This window comes from Propithecus coquereli, unplaced genomic scaffold (genome assembly GCF_000956105.1).
Source record: "Propithecus coquereli isolate 6110/MARCELLA unplaced genomic scaffold, Pcoq_1.0 Scaffold6, whole genome shotgun sequence".
NCBI lineage: Eukaryota > Metazoa > Chordata > Mammalia > Primates > Indriidae > Propithecus > Propithecus coquereli.
Window position 1 is genome coordinate 1,507,076 of NW_012151951.1, and position 8,329 is coordinate 1,515,404.

The following is an 8,329-nucleotide window of genomic DNA, read 5'->3' on the forward strand; positions in this document are numbered from 1 at the left end:
ACAATATTACAATATTTACTGTAAAAGTAGCTTCTTTCATTTTTACAATAAATAGTGTAACAGCCACAGCAAAAATGACAACGACCTGGACTTTAGCTAAGATTCTATATACTCAGTGGATTATTTTCTTCTTTCTTTCTTTTTGGAGATTGAGTTCAAGGGAAATTTAATCTTATTAATGCTTTCATTTTTCATTTTGTCATTGCAGTTAGCTTTGTTTCCCCTCACAACTGGTTGTTCAATTTTCATGTATTTACATATTACAGCCCTTGTCTATAATTTATCTTTATGATTTTCTTTGATTTCTTAAAATATGTGCTCTTGTTTCCTTGGAGCATTGAAGTAGAAAAAAATTCTGGCACTTGTCACTTAAAATTTGGTGTTCCCCTCCCCCACTCCCAAATTTTATCGAAGAGAAATAAGTAAAAAGTGAAATGAGAAAGAAAGGCACCATGAGTGATTTCTATTTAATGTGGTTTCATACATTAATTATAATGCACAGTTTTAATTAGAAAAGCAAACTCTGCTGTGTTTGCAGATCATTAAGTACCATTAATTTGTCCCCCCAGAAGGCCTTCAGATGTTGATGATTGATTTTAAATCAAGAAATGTAGTTTCTTTATCTGCAAATAGCCAATTGGCTTTAGAATCTTTTGGTGGGAGGAGCAGAGGTTAAGGCCATCCACAGATGGCAGCAAATAGTGGGAAGGGGGTCCCTTTGTGGGGTCTTCAAGTCTCAAGGTCAAGCTGACGGTGCTGGGCATGGCATGATGAAGCTGGTGGGGCTCAAATGATCTGAAGCATTTGCTGCTTCCCCAAGACCATCATCATCAAATCAAATCAAAGCTCTTCTCTACTTGTACAGACCAGCCTGAGAAGATGGCAAATTGCCTTTATGATCTCTTCCTCTTTCCTTGATGTCCATCTTAACCTGATTTTATCTGAATGAAATAGTGGCAGTGGTAGTGTCAACTCCTATGGGTTGACTCTTTCTAGGGTATTTTATATCTTCTCACTCTATGTGACCCTTGAATGGCGAGGCCACACGTTGGCTTACGCTGCAAAATAATCTGACAACCAAGCTGGTAGCCTCTATGAAGTTAAACTACAATTTCTGGGCTCAGAGACTTATTCTTTCTTTTATGTGGCATTGTCATCTACTGTCATGGTTTTATTGTTTATCTCCAGAAGACTAACTTGAGTTTTGATATGAAAGGTGACAGGATATGATAGTACTACAAAGAACAACTCTAAAGATTTGCAGTGGATATACTTTTCCACGTTTTAAATAAGAATTTTTTTATTAGGTAGCATTTTCACACTACTCCATTTCTGCACTTATCTGCTTTTACTTGGGCTATTTATTGTATTTCTGTCTGCCACACTGGATAATGACTTTTCTAAAAGCAGAAGTCATTTTCACTCACCTTCAATTCCCCTTCCTCGTAAGATCTAATACAAACTGCAGAGACCAGTTTAGCAAACATTTGTTGTATCAAAGAAATTATAACAGCCGCAAAAATATTGACCTGGAACCAGAATCATGTTCTGAATTCAGAAGTATTTCCTTTTTCTTTCTTTCTTTTTTTTCTTGACAGCCCAGGATCTTTTTAAAAATGCTACTTTGCAGTTTGAAGTTGTTTAGGTAAAAATACAAGCAGCAGCAGCAAAAGAGATGATGCAGTCACTTTTGGATATTGTAATTACATGTAAGGTTTGTTTTATTATAGTTCTTCAGGTTTAATCATGCTCTTGATTCGATGAAATGTCATAGAATCACAAGACTGAGAAGGTCTCAAAAGGTCTTTTAGTCCCTCTCTCTAAGGAGACATGAGCTTAAACTTTTGCAAACATTTGCTTACCCTATAGTTTTCTTTTAAAATATCCAAGAAAGAAAGGACACATAGAGGTCCAAACATTTTTAAAATAAATAATATTTTATTCAAGCCTTTTCCAGTTATGGTTTAACCATCTGGGATATCTATTCTACTCAGTTATTTCTCTTTTGCCACTTCCGGGAGTTTTCTTTCTCTGATGTCTTTTTTTCTTTTTTTGAATGATTTTATTGTGTATATTTGAGTTTTACAACATGATGTTATGGCATACATATACGTAGTAACATGGTTGCTATAGTGAAGCAGATTAACCTATCTATCATCTCACGTAGTTACTTTTTGGTGACAAGAGCAGCTAAAATCTACTTATTTAACACAAATCCCTAATACAATACAATTTTATTAACTTTAGTTCTCATGTTGTACATTAGATCTCTAGACTTGTTCATCCTATACATCTGCTATTTTGTATCCTTTAACCTACATCTCCCCATCGCTCCCCTGGTAACCACTGTTTCATTCTCTATCTCTGTGAATTTGAGATCTTTTTAAAAAAATTTCACATATAAGGGAGAGCAAGACCCATGTAGAGGAGGTTTTCCCCCATGTTCTCTTCTAGGACTTTTATGGTCTCAAGGCTTACATTTTAGGTCTTTTATTCAACTCAGGTTGATTTTTGTGTATGGTATAAAACAAGGGTCCAATTTCATTCTTTTTCGTGTGGAAATCCAGTTTTCCTATTGAAGAGACTATATGTTCCCCATTGTATCCTCTTGGTACCCTTGCCAAAAATTAATTGACCATATATATTTGGATTTATTTCTGGGCTATTTTGTTACATTAGTTTATGTTTCTGTTTTTATACCAGTATCATACTGTCTTGATTACTATAGCTTAGTAACATAATTTTAAATCAGGAAATGTGATGCCTCCTATTTTGTTTTCCATTCTCAGTATTGCTTGGGCAATTTGGGTTTTTTTCTGTGGTTCCATATGAATTTTAGGATTGTTTTTTCTATTTCTGTGAAAAATGCCTTTGGAATTGTAATAGTGATTGCATTAGTCTGTGTATTCCTTTGGGTAGTGTGAACATTAACACTCTGGTTCTCTTCAGATTGCATAAACTTTTTGCCTTTTCTCTTTCTCTTTTCAAATAAAAGCTCCTCACCTCTCTACTATGCAGAATAATTTAGCAACACATGCTTGTTTCTTGAGCCTGCACCTGTGGGGCATGGGTGATTCTCACCTTAACCAGTAGTGGTTAATCAAAACATTTATTCCAGGACAAATACAGTGCTTTCCCAAACAGAAATTTTGATAAGTTAGATTCTTCTTCATCTTATTACATTTTCACGTACTCTTCTAAATAAATGACTCCATTCCTCCATTCTTTCAACATAGTACTTACTTTCCAGAAATATAACCTATTTCCTCTTTTTGGTCCTCTGCTCAGGTCAACACCCATCATCTAGGTTTAGGTCCATAGTTGATTACAGGGTTCTTAGAAAGGCCAGACCACTCCAGATTGTAGCATTCATGGATTGTTGAAAGAGCTGGTTACTCAGTTCCTGAAGTTTGCCAAATATCACTGTCTTGGTCTGTTTGCATTGCTGTAAAGGAAATACCTGAGGCTAGGTAAATTGTAAAGGAAAAGTGGTTTATTTGGCTCATGGTTCTGCAGGATGTACAAGAAACATGGCGCTAGCATCTGCTTCTGGTGAGGGCTTCAGGGAGCTTCCAATCATGGCAGAAGGTTAAGGGGGAGCAGGTGTGTCACATGGCAAGAGAGGGAGCAAGAGAGAGAAAGGAGAGGGTGCTAGGACATTTTCAAACAATCAGATCTCCAGTGAACTAATAGAGAGAGAGCTCACACATCACCACAAGGATGGCACCAAGCTAATCATGAGGGATCTACTCCCATAACGCCAAAACCTTCCCCCCAGGCCCCACCTCCAACACTGGGGAACACATTTCAACATGGGATTTGGAGGGGACAATTACCTCGGCACAATTTACAATTGCTAATATATGGAACCAACCTAAGCGCCCACCAACTATGAGTAGATAAAGAAAGTGTGGTGTATATATATGCAAGGAATTCAAATAACTCAGCAAGTAATAAACAAACAACCCCATTAAAAAGTAGGCAAATGACACGAATAGGCATTTTTCAAAAGAAGATATAACAAAATCATGAAAAGATGCTCAACATCACCAATCATCAGAGAAATACAAATTTAAACCACAATGAGGTACCGTCATACTCCAATTAGAATGGCCATTATCAAAAAAATAAAAAAAACAATAAATGCTGGCACAGATATGGTGAAAAGGGAACAATTATCCACTGTTGGTGGGAATGTAAATTAGTACAACCTCTATGGAGATCAGTATGGAGATTTCTCAATGAACTTAAAGTAAATCTATCATTGAATCCTGCAATCCCACTACTGGGTATCTAACCAGAGGAAAAGAAACCATTATATCAAAAAGATATCTGCACTCATATGTCTATTGCAGCACAATTCACAATTGCAAAGATACGGAATCAACTTAGGTGTCCATCAACTGATGAGTGAATTAAGAAAACTGTGGCATATATGTACCATGGAGTAATATTCAGCAATAAGAAAGAATGAAATAATGTCTTTTGCAGCAATTTAGATGGAACTGGAGGCCAGTATCCTAAGTGAATTAACTCAGGAACAGAAAAATAAATGCCACATGTTCTCACTTTTAAGTGAGAGCTAAACTATGTCTGCACAAGGGCACACAGGGTGGTCTAATAGACACTGTATACTCACAAGTGGGGAGGGTACAAGGGCACGAGGGATGAAATATTACCTATGGGATACAATGTATATTACTCAAATAATGGGTAAACCAAAAGCCCAGACTCCACCACTATATAGTAATACATGTAATGGAATTCAACTTATACCCCCTAAATCTATTAGAATTTTTTGTAAAAAAGGAAAAAAAAGGAAAAAATTATAAAAAATACAGGGTCTATTCATGCTACAGTTCACATATAGAGGCCTTCTCATTGGCATTTGGGAGATGCAATATCTAAACATCTTTCCCACATTTTAACAAAATTTGAGGGATTTTAAATATCTATTTGCTCACATTTTTGGTCAAATCAGGTTCTTAAAGAAAGATGTCTTTCTTTCTCTTCTTCTTTTCTTTTCTTTCCTTTTAAAATAATTCACTCTAAAAGATATTAAGAGAAGTCACGAAAAGGTAGGAGGGAGGAAGGTTATGGTGTCCAGAGTGGGATATCAGAGCCCAAAATGGGGTCAGGAGGTGCCTCCTGTGGGGGGCCCAGCATAGCATCCCAGAGCACGAGTCGGGTGAGGAGGGTGTCCACGCAGGGGTGTTGGTGTTGACAACCCAGTGAGGGTGCTGGAGTCTGAGAGGTATGAAGAGGGCATCTGCATGAGGTCTAGGGCAGCAAGGGACACAGGAGATTTGGCACATACTAGAGAATAGATCAAATAAGTAAATATCATAAGGGTAATAGGAGGTGGAATTCTTACTATCAGAGGCAGCATTATAAGTATAGAAAGAGAAAACTGTGTTGGGTTGGAATTTGGGATATTAGTGTGAACTCATGGTTTTCAATATATATATGGAGAGAGAAATAAGTCTAGATGTAAAAGTCTGTGTGTGTTCACATACACGAGTGTCTTCAGGTATGCATATGATCATATAGACATATATTTCCCAGCTTTGTCTGACGAGGGGCCCAGAAGCAGTGGCACTCCAATAGCAGCAAACACAACCAGCACCTAGATCTTCGTTCCTAAGTACCACTCTCTCTTCAAAGGGATCAGAGCTCCTTGGAGAAATAACTGATCCAGGGATGGGAAAGAAAAAGTGCAGGATGAGCCCGTTTGTCTAGACAGTAAGGAGGTATTTAAAGATTAATGGGGACACGTCAAAAGCACAGAGAAGCCAGATTGAAGGGCTCCTGCCGGCCATATCTGGAGCACTTTGAGTACTAAAATAAATGATAGTAGTCCTGTTTTATTCAATTATGTTATATTAATTACTACCATTTATTTTGATGCTCAAAGTGCCCCAGATCTTGTCCAGTAGCAGTTCCACACCCCCTCTGCCTATGGGGTTGTTTAGGTCAGAGAAAACTGCTTCCTGGGGAAGGTTTCTTCCTCATATGAGATCAATCAAACGGCGTACTACAGAGTGGGGATGATTCTTGAGTCCATGTACAAAACCGATTAATTCAAGGGTAAACCTTGTTGCAGTTCTCCCCTTGGGAACGTAGAATGGAAGTTGGGACAGCCAATTTAGCACTTCCTATGTAGGCCAGACACAAATGATATAAACCTAGAACCTTCCTACTGCACATGAACTTACCTTTTTTTCAGTTTAAAAAAATGTAGTGTGCTATCATTAACATCTAAAAGGCCTGTAGGAAGAAAGGCTTGCGTTTCCCTATGACTGAACCCTTGTCTCATGTTCCTGTTGACTTAGGCTTCCCACCATATTCCAAGACATCTGCAAAGGGCCTGCTGCCCACACAGGTGTGTTATGTGTAGTAAAGGTTGAACTGCTTCTGTCAATACTGCGAGGCTACCTGTGCCTACTACAGGCCTACACATTTGCTGAGGACAGAGCGGTCACAGTTTGTCTGCCAGCCCCTGTGTGAACTCCCTCCCCCTGAGGTCCTCTCACCCGACCAAACATTCTGACTGGTGCTTTTGCTGAGACCTGTGGGCTTCAGCATCTTTGCTGAGGCCCAAGTGGCCTCCACTTTCCATTTCTCTGAAACTACTCTTGGGTCAAGTTCTGCCTGTGGAATTAGCCTCCTTAACCTATAATCATCCACAAAAATCAAAACACTGTGTGGCCTAGACTTAAAAGCCTCTTGTTCAGGTTGCAGCAGTTAAAAGCCAACACCCCGACTGTCAAAACCTCCATGCAGGCAGCTAGCTCTAAAAAGAAAAGACCTTCTTCCAAAGTCACCAATTAGTGAGGAATTGGGCAGATCAGAAGTGCTAAAGCTACAGGAGCTTTTTCCTGTAGAAGGAAATATCTCCTTTAGCAGATGCTGCTGCTACCACAGCAGTAATTTAAAAATCTAAATAATGTCCAGTATCTCCTGAGGAGCATTTGAGAAATACAGACTTCTAAGTGTGATCGTAGACAAGGGAAATCCTATGAACTACTGCAGCCTCGTATTCGTTTTCTGTGGCTGCTGTAACGATTTCTCACAAACTTGGTTGATTAAAACAACTGAAGTTTATTCTCTTACAGTTCTGGAGGTCAGAAATCTGACATCAGTTTCACTTAGCTAAAATCAACGTGTCAACAGGGTCATATTCGCTCCCAAGGCTCTAGGGGAGAATCCATTCTTTGCCTCTTCCAGCTTCTGGTGACTACTGGCTTTCCTTGGCTTGTGGCCACATCACTGCAGTCTCTGCCTCTGCGGAGACATTGACATTGACTTTTTATCTTCTGTCTGTCTGTGTCAAATGTTCCTCTGCCTCTCTCTTATAAAGACACTTATGATTTAATTTCACGCCCACACTTATAGTCCAGTCCTTATCTCAAGATCCTTAATTCAATTGCTTCTGCAAAGACTTTTTTCAAATAAGGTAACATATACAGGTTCCAAGGTTTAGGATGTGAACATATCTTTGGAGAGCCATTTTTCAGCCCACCACAAGCTTTGCAGTGATTTGGAGAAATAAGAAAAATAGCTTCTACCAGTATTTTCTTGAATTATGTATCCTAGACAGTTGAACTAATTATCTTCTTTTCTTTCATTTCTTTTCCATCTCCTGCTACTTTATATTTGTTTGCTATGGTTAAATTTACTAATTAACCCATAGATTACAGGATATTGAATGTAAGTGGAATCAGGACACAACCAACGGACAATAAACATCACTCAGAGATCCTGGTCTTAGAATGGAAAGAACAAATAATAAAGACACTTTAGGTTGACCACTTTTTTTAATATTAGGGAAAAAGATGCCCATGTTTTCGGTTGGACAAAGGATTGTTGGTTTCATTATGCTATGTAGGAGCATTTTTAAAAGAAGTATAAGTATAGAAGAAGTGTGAATATTGGTGTAGGATGGATCAAAGGTGGACTTCATTGGATATTTTTATCCTTTGTTATTGCCCAGCCTTTGAACCCTTATCCTATGTTTGAGGGATTCTATACCTCATAAGGCAAAGACAACTTCCAATTTTGAAACTTAAAATGCCAAGCATTTGTTTGCAACTAGGGCCTGGTCAGATTCTCCAGACTTTGAATTAGCATTTAGTGACAGGAAGACTCAGGTACCACACAGGTACATTCTTGTGCATCTGGAAGTTGGGGTTGCAGCTAATTCCACTTCCAGTGGTAGATTGGTGGAGAGTCTAGAGACACCATCTAACACCCAGTGTTGGTAGCACGGGCAGTACAAGCTGTGCTGACTATGCCCAGTGATAGTGACAGTAGTGTCTTCATAGAACAA